Genomic DNA, 14,077 nt, shown 5'->3' on the forward strand with positions numbered 1-14,077 from the left:
ATTCAAGTGACCCACTAGGGAGCTTTTATCAAATAAAGTTTATTTAAGAACACAGTTAGAATATAACAAAAAGAATTAGCATAACTTTTACCAATTAAAATACTTAAACATGAAAACATAATTTTGAACCGCTAGCTCTCTCTGTTCTAATTTAGCCGTATCCCCCATAAACCCCTTCTTTAGAACCAGTTAGCACAGAAAATCCAATATGCTAATGTGGCTACTCAATCTCTGGTCTTGCAATACCTCTGGAGAGTGATCCAGACGGATATTTGTCTTCTAATTCTTATGCAGCAACATCCAGAGAAAGCTCCAGCCCCAGTCGGCAGAATCGCAGAGAGAGAGATTTATTTCTTGGCAGATTCCAGCCTCCACTTCAAACAGGGCAAGAGATACAGCTAGTGAAATTCTGCAAGACCAGGGGCAAGCTGTGGGGGTTACTGATAATGTGACATAAATCCAACATCCCGGTTTAGGCCGTCCTCATGTGTGCGGAACTTGGCTATCAGTTTCTGCTCAGCGACTCTGCGCTATCGTGTGTCGTGAAGGCCGCCTTGGAGAACGCTTACCTGAAGATCCAAGGCTGAATACCCATGACTGCTGAAGTGCTCCCCCACAGGAAGAGAACAGTCTTGCCTGGTGAATGTCGAGCGGTGTTCATTCATCCGTTGTCGTAGCGTCTGCATGGTTTCCCCAGACTTGTCTGCATGGTTTCTCCAGGTTGCCTCCTGGACTTGCAGAATTTCACTAGCTGTTCTGTCTGGAGACAATACACATCTCTTTAACCTGTGTTGAATGCTCCCTCCACCCACATTGTCTGTACATTTAAGACCTGGCTGGCTGTAGAGATTTGCATTCTAATCAGTATTCTGTAATTTGATTTCTGTGTCTGTTTGCACTGTTTGAGAACAGATATCCACTCCATCTGACGAAGGAGCTGTGCTCCGAAAGCTTATGGTATTTGCTACCAAATATACCTGTTGGACTTTAACCTGGTGTTGTGAGACTTCTTACTGTACAGGAATAGTGCCAGAAGACTGGAGGATAGCAAATGTTGTCCCCTTGTTCAAGAAGGGGAGTAGAGACAACCCTGGTAATTATAGACCGGTGAGCCTTACTTCTGTTGTGGGCAAAGTTTTGGAAAGGATTATAAGAGATAGGATTTATAATCATCTAGAAAGGAACAAGTTGTTTAGGGATAGTCAACACGGTTTTGTGAAAAGTAGGTTGTGCCTCACAAACCTTATTGAGTTCTTTGAGAAGGTGACCAAAGAGGTGGATGAGGGTAAAGCAGTTGATGTGGTGTATATGGATTTCAGCAAAGCGTTTGATAAGGTTCCCCATGGTAGGCTATTGCAGAAAATACGGAGGCATGGGATTGAGGGTGATTTTGCGGTTTGGATCAGAAATTGGCTAGCTGTAAGAAGACAGAGGGTGGTGGTTGATGGGAAATGTTCATCCTGGAGTTCAGTTACTAGTGGTGTACCGCAAGAATCTGTTTGGGGCCACTGCTGTTTGTCATTTTTATAAATGACCTGGATGAGGGTATAGAAGGGTGGGTTAGTAAATTTGCGGATGACACTAAAGTCGGTGGAGTTGTGGACAGTGTGGAAGGATGTTGCAGGTTACAGAGGGACATAGATAAGCTGCAGAGCTGGGCTGAGAGGTGGCAAATGGAGTTTAATGTGGAAAGTGTGAGGTGATTCACTTTGGAAGGAGTAACAGGATTAGAGAGTAATGGGCTAATGGTAAGATACTTGGTAGTGTGGATGAGCAGAGAGATCTCGGTGTCCATGTGCATAGATCCCTGAAAGTTGGCACCCAGGTTGATAGGGTTGTTAAGAAGGCGTACGGTGTGTTAGCTTTTATTGGTAGAGGGATTGAGTTTTGGAGCCAGGTGGTCATGCTGCAGCTGTACAAAACTCTGGTGCAGCCGCACTTGGAGTATTGTGTACAGTTCTGGTCACCACATTATAGGAAGGATGTGGAAGCATTGGAGAGGGTGCAGAGGAGATTTACCAGGATGTTGCCTGGTATGGTGGGAAGGTCTTATGAGGAAAGGCTGAGTGACTTGAGGCTGTTTTCGTTAGAGAGAAGAAGGTTAAGAGGTGACTTAATAGAGGCATACAAGACGATCAGAGGGTTAGATAGGGTGGACAGTGAGAGCCTTTTTCCTCGGATGGTGATGGCTAGCACGAGGGGACATAGCTTTAAATTGAGGGGTGATAGATATAGGACAGATGTCAGAGGTAGGTTCTTTACTCATAGAGTAGTAAGGGCGTGGAATGCCCTGCCTGCAACAATAGTGGACTCGTCAACATTAAGGGCATTTAAAGGGTCATTGGATAAACATATGGATGATATTGGAATAGTGTAAGTTAGATGGGCTTTAGATTGGTTTCACTGGTCGGTGCAACATCGAGGGCCGAAGGGCCTGTACTGCGCTGTAATGTTCTATGTTCTAACCTCTCCTCATAGCTAATGCCCTCCATACCAGGCAACATCCTGGTAAATCTTTTCTGTACCCTCTCCAAAGCCTCCACATCCTTCTGGTGGTGTGGCGACCAGAATTGAACACTATATTCCAAGGGCGGCCGAACTAAGGTTCTATAAAGCTGCAACATGACTTGCCAATTTTTAAACTCAGTGCCCCGGCCGATGAAGGCAAGCATGCGTGTGTCTTCTTGACTACCTTCTCCACCTGCATTGCCACTTTCAGTGACCTGTGTACCTGTACACCCAGATCCCTCTGCCTATCAATACTCTTAAGGGTTCTGCCATTTACTGTATATTTCCTATCTGTATTAGACCTTCCAAAATGCATTGCCTCACATTTGTCCAGATTAAACTCCATCTGCCATCTCGCCGCTCATGTCTCTCTTTCCTTACTGTCTCTATACTCATGGCTCCTACACTTCTTGTCAGGGACAGCCATGGTCTGTTGCTGCTGCTCAAGAAAGATAAGATCACTATCCCGAAAGGAATCACCATGCAACAATAATTGGAAAACCTCCATGCATTTTAAAATTCTATTATGGGATGTGGGTGCCACTGGCTGTGCCCAGCATTTATCGTCCGTCCCTAATTGCCCCTTGAAAGGTTGGTAGGTGAGCTGCCTTCTTGAAACATTGCAGTCCATGTGGTGTAGGTACACCCACTGTGCTGTTAGGGAGGGAGTTCCAGGATTGTTATTGGACATCAGTCAGTCCATGTGGTGTAGGTACACCCACAGTGCTGTTAGGGAGGGAGTTCCAGGATTGTTATTGGACATCAGTCAGTCCATGTGGTGTAGGTACACCCACTGTGCTGTTAGGGAGGGAGTTCCAGGATTGTTATTGGACATCAGTCAGTCCATGTGGTGTAGGTACACCCACAGTGCTGTTAGGGAGGGAGTTCCAGGATTGTTATTGGATCTCAGTCAGTCCATGTGGTGTAGGTACACCCACAGTGCTGTTAGGGAGGGAGTTCCAGGATTGTTATTGGACATCAGTCAGTCCATGTGGTGTAGGTACACCCACTGTGCTGTTAGGGAGGGAGTTCCAGGATTGTTATTGGACATCAGTCAGTCCATGTGGTGTAGGTACACCCACAGTGCTGTTAGGGAGGGAGTTCCAGGATTGTTATTGGACATCAGTCAGTCCATGTGGTGTAGGTACACCCACAGTGCTGTTAGGGAGGGAGTTCCAGGATTGTTATTGGACATCAGTCAGTCCATGTGGTGTAGGTACACCCACAGTGCTGTTAGGGAGGGAGTTCCAGGATTGTTATTGGACATCAGTCAGTCCATGTGGTGTAGGTACACCCACAGTGCTGTTAGGGAGGGAGTTCCAGGATTGTTATTGGACATCAGTCAGTCCATGTGGTGTAGGTACACCCACAGTGCTGTTAGGGAGGGAGTTCCAGGATTGTTATTGGACATCAGTCAGTCCATGTGGTGTAGGTACACCCACAGTGCTGTTAGGGAGGGAGTTCCAGGATTCTTATTGGACATCAGTCAGTCCACAGGACCAGGCTGAGGAGAAGGCAGTTGGTTTGTTCACTACATTTATTTATTTATTTTAAGTTAAATTTGTGTAAAAAAATCGGAGGTTTTTTTTTAAAACAGGAAGTGGGCCCAGCAGGAGTCTGGGAAGGTTTTTGGAGGGTTTAAAAGTAGGCCGCACTTTTGAGCGGGCAGCGTCGTTAGCGGGCAGCAGAGTGAGCAGGAGGCAGAGTGAAAGCAGTAGGGCTTTGGCTCACAGGGCTTGGGCAGAAAGGGCGAGCAGGGGTGAGTTAATTCATTTTTTGCTGTTTCTACCTGGTACTGGCAGGGTATCTAGAGGGGATGGGTGTGAAGGCAGTGCAATGTTCCTCTTGCACTATGTTCGAGGTGAGGGACGACGTCAGTGTCCCTGCTGATTATACCTGTGAGAAGTGCATCCATCTGCAGCTCCTCCAAAACCGTGTAAGGGAACTGGAGCTGGAGTTGGAGGAACTTAGGATCATTAGGGATGCAGAGATGGCCATAGACAGAAGCTTCAGGGATACAGTTACTCCGAGGAATGAAAATAGATGGGTGACAGTGAGAGGGGCTGGGAAGAAGCAGTCGGTGCAGGGATCCCCTGTGGTCGTTCCCCTTAGCAATAAGTATTCCGCTTTGGATACGGTTGAGGGGGACGACATACCAGTGGTGAGCCGCAGTGAGAGGATCTCCGGCACTGAGTCCGTCCCTGTGGCTCAGGAGGGTAAGGAGGAGAGCGGGAGGGCAATAGTTATTGGGGACTCGTTAGTTAGAGGGATAGATAGGAGGTTCTGTGGCAGCAAAAGAGACTCGAGGATGGTTTGTTGCCTAGCGGATGCCAGGGTCCGTGACGTCTCGGACCGTGTTTTCCGGATTCTTAAGGGGGAGGGGAAACAGTCACAAGTCGTGGTACACATTGGTACCAACGACATAGGTAAGAGAAGGGACGGGGATTTAAAACAGGAATTTCGGGAGCTGGGCTGGAAGCTGAGAGCAAAGACAAAACATGTGGTCATCTCTGGTACGCTACCGGTGCCACGTGATAGCGAGTTGAGGAACAGGGAGAGAGTGCACTTAAACATGTGGTTGCAGGGATGGTGTAGGAGGGAGGGTTTCAGATACGTGGATAATTGGAACACGTTCTGGGGAAGGTGGGACCTCTACAAACAGGACGGGGTGCACCTGAACCAGAGGGGCACCAATATCCTGGGAGGGAAATTTGCTACGGCTCTTCAGGGGGATTTAAACTAATTTGTCAGGGGAGTGGGAAAAGGAGTTGTAGTCCGGAAGTCAGTGTTGAGGGTGGTGAGATATTGGGGAAGGTATCAAGGTCAAGGGTGGGTACCGGTAGACAGGAAGATGGGTTGAAGTGTGTCTACTTCAATGCAAGGAGCATCCGGAACAAGGTGGATGAACTTGGGGCGTGGATTGCTACTTGGGACTACGATGTTGTGGCCATTACGGAGACGTGGGTAGAACAAGGACAGGAATGGTTGTTGGACGTTCCGGGGTATAGATGTTTCACTAAATGTAGGGAAGCTGGTAAAAGAGGTGGAGGAGTAGCATTGTTAATCAAGGATAGTTTAACGGCTGCGGAAAAGCACTTTGAGGGGGATATGCACACTGAGGTAATATGGGCTGCAGTTAGAAACAGGAAAGGAGCGGTCACGTTGCTAGGAGTTTACTATAGGCCCCCAAATAGTAATAGAGATGTGGAGGAAGAAATTGCTAAGCAGATTATGGATACGTGTGGGGGTCACAGGGTAGTTGTCATGGGGGACTTTAACTTTCCAAATATTGATTGGAACCTTTGTAGGTCAAATAGTTTGGATGGGGCACTTTGTGTGCAGTGTGTGCAGGAGGGTTTCCTGACACAATATGTGGATAGGCCGACAAGGGGTGAGGCCACATTGGATTTGGTACTGGGAAATGAACCGGGCCAAGTGTTAGATTTGGTTGTGGGAGAGAACTTTGGAGATAGTGACCACAATTCGGTGTCTTTTGTTATTGCAATGGAGAGGGATAGGGCCGGGCGGCAGGGCAAGGCTTACAATTGGGGGAGAGGTAATTATGATGCGATTAGACAAGAATTAGGGGGCATAAGATGGGAACAGAAACTGTCAGGGAAAGGCACTGATGAAAAGTGGAACTTTTTCAAGGAACAAATACTGGGTGTCCTTGATAGGTATGTCCCTGTCAGGCAGGGAGGAAATGGCCGAGTGAGGGAACCGTGGTTCACAAAAGAGGTGGAATGTCTTGTGAAAAGGAAGAGGGAAGCTTATGTAGGGATGAGGAAACAAGGTTCAGATGGCTCGATTGAGGGTTACAAGTTAGCAAGGAATGAGCTGAAAAAGGGGCTGAGGAGAGCTAGGAGGGGACATGAGAAGTCCTTGGCGGGTCGGATCAAGGAAAACCCCAAGGCTTTTTACTCTTATGTGAGGAATAAAAGAATGACCAGGGTGAGGTTAGGGCCGGTCAAGGACAGTGGTGGGAACTTGTGTATGGAATCAGTAGAGATAGGCGAGGTGATGAATGAATACTTTTCTTCAGTGTTCACCAAGGAGAGGGGCCATGTTTTTCAGGAAGAGAAGGTGTTACAGGCTAATAGGCTGGAGGAAATAGATGTTCGGAGGGAGGATGTATTGGCAGTTTTGAATAAACTGAAGGTCGATAAGTCCCCTGGGCCTGATGAAATGTATCCTAGGATTCTTTGGGAGGCGAGGGATGAGATTGCAGAGCCTTTGGCTTTGATCTTTGGGTCCTCGCTGTCCACGGGGATGGTGCCAGAGGACTGGAGAGTGGCGAATGTTGTTCCTCTGTTTAAGAAAGGGAATAGAAATGACCCTGGTAATTATAGACCGGTTAGTCTGACTTCGGTGGTTGGTAAATTGATGGAAAAGGTCCTTAGGGATGGGATTTACGACCATTTAGAAAGATGCGGATTAATCCGGGATAGTCAGCACGGATTTGTGAAGGGCAAATCGTGCCTCACAAATTTGATAGAATTTTTTGAGGAGGTAACTAGGTGTGTTGATGAAGGTAGGGCGGTTGATGTCATATACATGGATTTTAGTAAGGCGTTTGATAAGGTCCCCCATGGTCGGCTTATGATGAAAGTAAGGAGGTGTGGGATAGAGGGAAAGTTGGCCGATTGGATAGGTAACTGGCTATCTGATCGAAGACAGAGGGTGGTGGTGGATGGAAAATTTTCGGACTGGAGGCAGGTTGCTAGCGGAGTGCCGCAGGGATCGGTGCTTGGTCCTCTGCTCTTTGTGATTTTTATTAATGACTTAGAGGAGGGGGCTGAAGGGTGGATCAGTAAATTTGCTGATGACACCAAGATTGGTGGAGTAGTGGATGAGGTGGAGGGGTGTTGTAGGCTGCAAAGAGACATAGATAGGATGCAAAGCTGGGCTGAAAAATGGCAAATGGAGTTTAACCCTGATAAATGTGAGGTGATTCATTTTGGTAGGACTAATTTAAATGTGGATTACAGGGTCAAAGGTAGGGTTCTGAAGACTGTGGAGGAACAGAGAGATCTTGGGGTCCATATCCACAGATCTCTAAAGGTTGCCACTCAAGTGGATAGAGCTGTGAAGAAGGCATATAGTGTGTTAGCTTTTATTAACAGGGGGTTGGAGTTTAAGAGCCGTGGGGTTATGCTGCAACTGTACAGGACCTTGGTGAGACCGCATTTGGAATATTGCGTGCAGTTCTGGTCACCTCACTATAAGAAGGATGTGGAAGCGCTGGAAAGAGTGCAGAGGAGATTTACCAGGATGCTGCCTGGTTTGGAGTGTCGGTCTTATGAGGAAAGGTTGAGGGAGCTGGGGCTGTTCTCTCTGGAGCGGAGGAGATTGAGGGGAGACTTAATAGAGGTTTATAAAATGATGAAGGGGATAGATCGAGTGAACGTTCAAAGACTATTTCCTCGGGTGGATGGAGCTATTACAAGGGGGCATAACTATAGGGTTCATGGTGGGAGATATAGGAAGGATATCAGAGGTAGGTTCTTCACGCAGAGAGTGGTTGGGGTGTGGAATGGACTGCCTGCAGTGATAGTGGAGTCAGACACTTTAGGAACATTTAAGCGGTTATTGGATAGGCACATGGAGCACACCAGGATGGTAGGGAGTGGGATAGCTTGATCTTGGTTTCAGATGAAGGTCGGCACAACATCGTGGGCCGAAGGGCCTGTTCTGTGCTGTAATGTTCTATGTTCTATGTCTGAGAATATTAGAAATAGAAATCCTACATCACAGAAAGAGGCCATTCGGCCCATCGAGTCTGCACCGACCACAATCCCACCCAGGCCCTACCCCCATATCCCGACATATTTACCCACTAATCCCTCTAACCTACGCATCTCAAGACACTAAGGGCAATTTTTTAGCATGGCCAATCAACCTAACCCGCACATCTTTGGACTGTGGGAGGAAACCGGAGCTCCCAGAGGAAACTCACGCAGACACAAGGAGAATGTGCAAACTCCACACAGACAGTGACTCGAGCTGGGAATCGAACCCAGGTCCCTGGAGCTGTGAAGCAGCAGTGCTAACCACTGTGCTACCGTGCCGCCCAACTGTGCTACTGTGCCGCCCATGTGGTGTAGGTACACTCACAGTGCTGTGAGGGAGAGAGTTCCAGGATTGTTATTGGACATCAGTCAGTCCATGTGGTGTAGGTACACCCACAGTGCTGTTAGGGAGAGAGTTCCAGGATTGTTATTGGACATCAGTCAGTCCATGTGGTGTAGGTACACCCACAGTGCTATTAGAAAGGGAGTTCCAGGATTTTGACCCAGCGACAGTGAAGGAACGGCGATATATTTTTGTATCGTGTGGACTGTGATGATACTGTGCTTATAAGAAATGTATTTGGGCCATGTCATTGTGCAGGTTCGCTGGTAGCAGTTTTTTATGCACTCGGAGCTGTGGCGTCTACCGACATCCTGTTCTGTTGCTGCAACAGCTTAATTGTTTCTGATGGCCAGAATGTTGGTTTTAATCTGAAGTAATGTTCTTCTGCTGTTTTCCCCTGGGATTTTGCAGAGTGGAGCTTCATTTGGATGATTGACAGGTATGGTCATGTGATGGGAGGCTGGACCTTTTCACAGAATATTCAAGCTTACATACTGCTCACGTGAGCAGACTTGTTTTCATGCTAATTTTGAAGATGCCCATTTAAATTGGAACAACAGAGATAGCTAGCTGTTAAGAAAAATACCGTGTCATGTTTAACTCTTGTAATTGTTAAAAGTTAAGCTAATTATTTTTGTTATATTTAACTGTGTTCTTAAATAAACTGTTTGATAAAAGCTCCCTACTGGGTCACTTGAATCATACCCTAATACCACAATCAAATTTAATAGTTGGGGTCTAGGCTAGCTTCATAAATACCTTGGAGTTTCTGACCTGGGTCTTAACAGGATGGTGAGTAACTTGTAGGGGAACCTCCAGATGTTCCCAGGTAGCTGCTGCCCTTGTCCTTCTAGATGGAAGTGGTCCTGGGTTTGGAAGGTGCTAATGATCTTTGGTGAGTTGCTGCAGTGCATCTTGTAGATGGTACACACTGCTGCTACTGAGCGTCGGTGGTGGAGGGAGTGAATGTTTGTGGATGGGGTGCCAATCAAGCGGGGCTGCTTTGTCCTGGATGGTGTCAAGCTTCTTGAGTGTTGTTGGAGCTGCACCCATCCAGGCAAGTGGGGAGTATTCCATCACACTCCTGACTTGTGCCTTGTAGATGGTGGACAGGCTTTGGGGAGTCAGGAGGTGAGTTACTCACCGCAGGATTCCCAGCCTCTGACCTGCTCTTGTAGCCACTGTGTTTATGTGGTGAGTCCAGTTCAGTTTCTGGTCAATGGTAACCCCAAGGATGCTGACAGCAATGTCGTTGAATGTCAAGGGGATGCTCACTATTAAAATTCCAAATACTTTTTCCAATTATATACTTTACCATGAATGAAGGATAACTGGTTACTGTGGGTACCAGTTCTGAAGTGGATATCACTCTTTGGTTGGTCTCTACAACTTGGTGGCTATGCCTTCAGCTGCCAAGGCCCAAGTTTCAGAATTCCCTTTTCTCCCCTTTGGAAGCACTGCTTAAAACCCACCTTTTTGTTTAAGCTTTTGGTCACCTGACCAAGATATCCCAATACCTCCTTGTCGCATGTGCCATCATTTTGTTTGCTAAGACCCGCGAAATGCCCTGGGAAGTTCTTTATATTAAAGACACTATATAAATACAAACTGCTTATTGGAAGGAGGTAATATATTGAGTAGTGACAGTGAAGCTTAGTCAAAAGGAAAAAGGATAGGTCTAGACATCCAAAAACTGACAAAAGCCTTTAAGGAGTATAGAGAAAGTAGGAAGGAACTTAAACGTGGAATTAGGAGGGCTAAAAGGGGCTATGAAATGTCTTTAGCCAAGAGGTCAAGGAGAATCCCAGGGCTTTTTATATTAGGAGCAAGAGGGTAGCAAGAGAAACAGTAGGCCCACTCAAGGCCAATGGAGGGAAGTTACGCGTGGAGCCACAGGAAGTGGGTGAGATCCTTAATGAGTCAAGAAGGACATGACGGATGTTAAGGTCAGGGATGGCGAGTGAAAACTCTTGAGAATGTCTATATATCAAAGGAGGAAGTGCTGGCTATCCTAAATTGCATTAAGGTAGACAATTCCTGTGGGGCAGATGGGGCCTACCGCAGGTTACTGCAGGAGGCAAGGGAAGAAATAGTTGGGGCCTCAACAGACATCTTCACATCCTCTTTGACTACAGGTTCCAGAGGGCTGGAGAATGGCCAATATTGTTCCCTTGTTTAAGAATGGAAGCAGGAATAATCCAGCAAATTATAGGCCGGTGAGCCTGACATCACTGATGGGAAGGTTTTGGAGAAGATACTGAGGGACAGGATATCTGCACATTTGGAAGAAAATGGACCAGTTAGTGACAGGCAGCATGGTTTTGTACAGGGAAGGTCAAGTCTCAGCAACTTGGTTGAGTTTTTTGAAGAGGTGACAAAGAAAATTGATGAGGGAAGGGCTGTGGATGTAGTTTACAAGGACTTTAGTAAGGCATTTGACAAGATCCCACATGGCAGACTGGTACAAAAACTAAAATCACATGGGATTTAGGGTGGGCTGACTAGATGGATACAGAACTGGCTTGGTTCTAGAAGAGAGAGAGTAGCGGTGGAAGGATGTTTCTCAGAATGGAGATCTGTAGCTAGCGCACCGACCTCCTCAGAAGACAAACACGGGACACGGTGGACAGAGTACCCTTCGTCGTCCAGTACTTCCCCGGAGCGGAGAAGCTACGCCATCTCCTCCGGAGCCTTCAACATGTCATTGATGAAGACGAACATCTCGCCAAGGCCATCCCCACACCCCCACTTCTTGCCTTCAAACAACCACGCAACCTCAAACAGACCATTGTCCGCAGCAAACTACCCAGCCTTCAGGAGAACAGTGACCACGACACCACACAACCGTGCCACAGCAACCTCTGCAAGACGTGCCGGATCATCAACACGGATGCCATCATCTCACGTGAGAACACCATCTACCAGGTACATGGTACCTACTCTTGCAACTCGGCCAACGTTGTCTACCTGATACGCTGCAAGAAAGGATGTCCCGAGGCATGGTACATTGGGGAAACCATGCAGACGCTACGACAATGGATGAATGAACACCGCTCGACAATCACCAGACAAGACTGTTCTCTTCCTGTGGGGGAGCACTTCAGCAGTCACGGGCATTCAGCCTTGGATCTTCAGGTAAGCGTTCTCCAAGGCGGCCTTCACGACACACGACAGCGCAGAGTCACTGAGCAGAAACTGATAGCCAAGTTTCGCACACATGAGGACGGTCTAAACCGGGATGTTGGATTTATGTCACATTATCAGTAACCCCCGCAGCTTGACTCCTGGACTTGCACAATTTCACAAGCTGTACTGTCTGGAGACAATACACATCTCTTTAACCTGTGTTGAATGCTCCCTCCACCCACATTGTCTGTGCATTTAAGACCTGGCTGGCTGTAGAGATTTGCATTCTAATCAGTATTCTGTAATTTGATTTCTGTGTCTGTGCCCTGTTTGAGAACAGAGACCACTCCATCTGACGAAGGAGCATTGCTCCGAAAGCTTATGGTATTTGCTACCAAATAAACCTGTTGGACTTTAACCTGGTGTTGTGAGACTTCTTACTGTGCTAGCGGTGTTCCGCAGGGATCAGTGCTGGGACCTCGGTTTGTAGTTTATGTAAACGATCTGGAGGAAAACGTGGGCAATCTGATTAGCAAGTTTGTGGATGACACGAAGATTGATGGAGTTTCTGATAGTGCTGGGGATATGCATGCTTACCTTCATCAGCCGGGGCATTGAGTACAGGAGTTGGGAAATCATGTTGCAGCTATATAAAACCTTGGTTAGGCCGCATTTAGAGTATTGCGTGCAGTTCTGGTCACCACACTACCAGAAGGGCGTGGAAGCTTTGGAGAGAGTGCAGAGAAGGTTCACCAGGATGTTGCCGGGTCTCGAGGGTGTTGGCTATGAGGAGAGGTTGAATAAACTAGGATTGTTTTCACTGGAAAGACGGAGGCTGAGGGGAGACCTGGTCAACAAAATGATGAGAGGCACAGACAGGGTGGAGAGTCAGAAGCTTTTTCCTCAGGGTGGAAGTGTCAATTACAAGGGGGCACAGGTTCAAGGTGAGAGGGGGAAAGTTTAAGGGAGATTTTTCACACAGAGAGTGGTGGGTGCCTGGAACGCGCTGCCAGAGGAGGTGCTGAATCAGGCACATTAGCAACATTTAAGAGACATCGAGATGGGTAATGAATAGGGAGGGAATAGAGGGATACAGACCGGGTAAGGGCAGGAGGGTTTTTTTTTAGTTTAGTTAGGGCATCATGATCGGCACAGGCTTGGAGGGCCGAAGGGCCTGTTCTTGCGCCGTACTTTTCTTTATTCTTTGAAGTTTGAGCCAGTGATAACAGGAACCCGCTAATATGCCACTTAGAATCATAGAACCCAGTTCAGAAGGCCATTCAGCCCATTGAGCCTGCACCAACCAAATTCCACCCAGGCCCTATCCCCATGCATTTACCCTGGCTAGTCCCCGTGACACCAAGGGGCAATTTAGCATGGCCAATCCACCTAACCTGCACATCTTTTGGACTGTGGAGGGAAACCGGAGCACCCAGAGGAAACCCACGCATACACGGGGAGTGCAGACTCCGCGCAGTGATCCAAGCCGGGAATCGAACCCGGTCCCTAGCGCTGTGAGGCAGCAGTGCTAACCACTGTGCCGACATGGATCCATCTCATCAATGTGTGTGTGTGTGACAGACTGTTTGTACGTTCTCCCCGTGTCTGTGCGGGTTTCCTCCCAGTCCGAAAGGCATGCTGGTTAGGCTGTGCTAAATTCTCCCTCGGTGTACCCGAACAGGTGCCGTAGTGTGGCGACTAGGGGATTTTTACAGTAACTTCATTGCAGCGTTAATGTAAGCCTACTTGTGACTAATAAACTTTACTTCTGTCTGTGACACACACACACACAAATGGTACAGGGGTCTGTCAGAGTGGTGGAACAGGAGTATATGATTACCTCACTTGATGGTACAAGCCTGTGTGCATGATTCCCCCCCCCCAATTGTTGGAGCTTTGGGGTGCTGCTACAAGCAGGTACCATAGAAGAGCAAATCCTTGGGAACGTAAGTTGCATCTTTTTGGGAGATATTTCCCAATTGTAAAATTGTTGTAAAGTCTTCTCCCAATATTGCCATTTGCTTTTTCTGACAGGTAGAAAGAAGAGTCGTGGCTAACCCAGATTCACATGGAGCAGTCTGTGTGTGTGTGTGTGTTTAAAGGGGTAGAGTGAGAGAGCAGCAGGATTGCTCAAGGCTCTGGGAATATGGTATTACAAATATGGCACTGGACCATTCTCCAGTTGTTTGAAACTGCTTGGCTCTGTCATACTGGCAAATGCTGACTTGGGAGGTTGGATAATTGAGGCAGTTTCAAGTCCCAAACACATTAGGTGCTGCACAGACTTTAACCTGGTGTTGTGAGACTTCTT

This window comes from Mustelus asterias, chromosome X (genome assembly GCF_964213995.1).
Source record: "Mustelus asterias chromosome X, sMusAst1.hap1.1, whole genome shotgun sequence".
In the NCBI taxonomy this organism is placed as follows: Eukaryota; Metazoa; Chordata; class Chondrichthyes; order Carcharhiniformes; family Triakidae; genus Mustelus; species Mustelus asterias.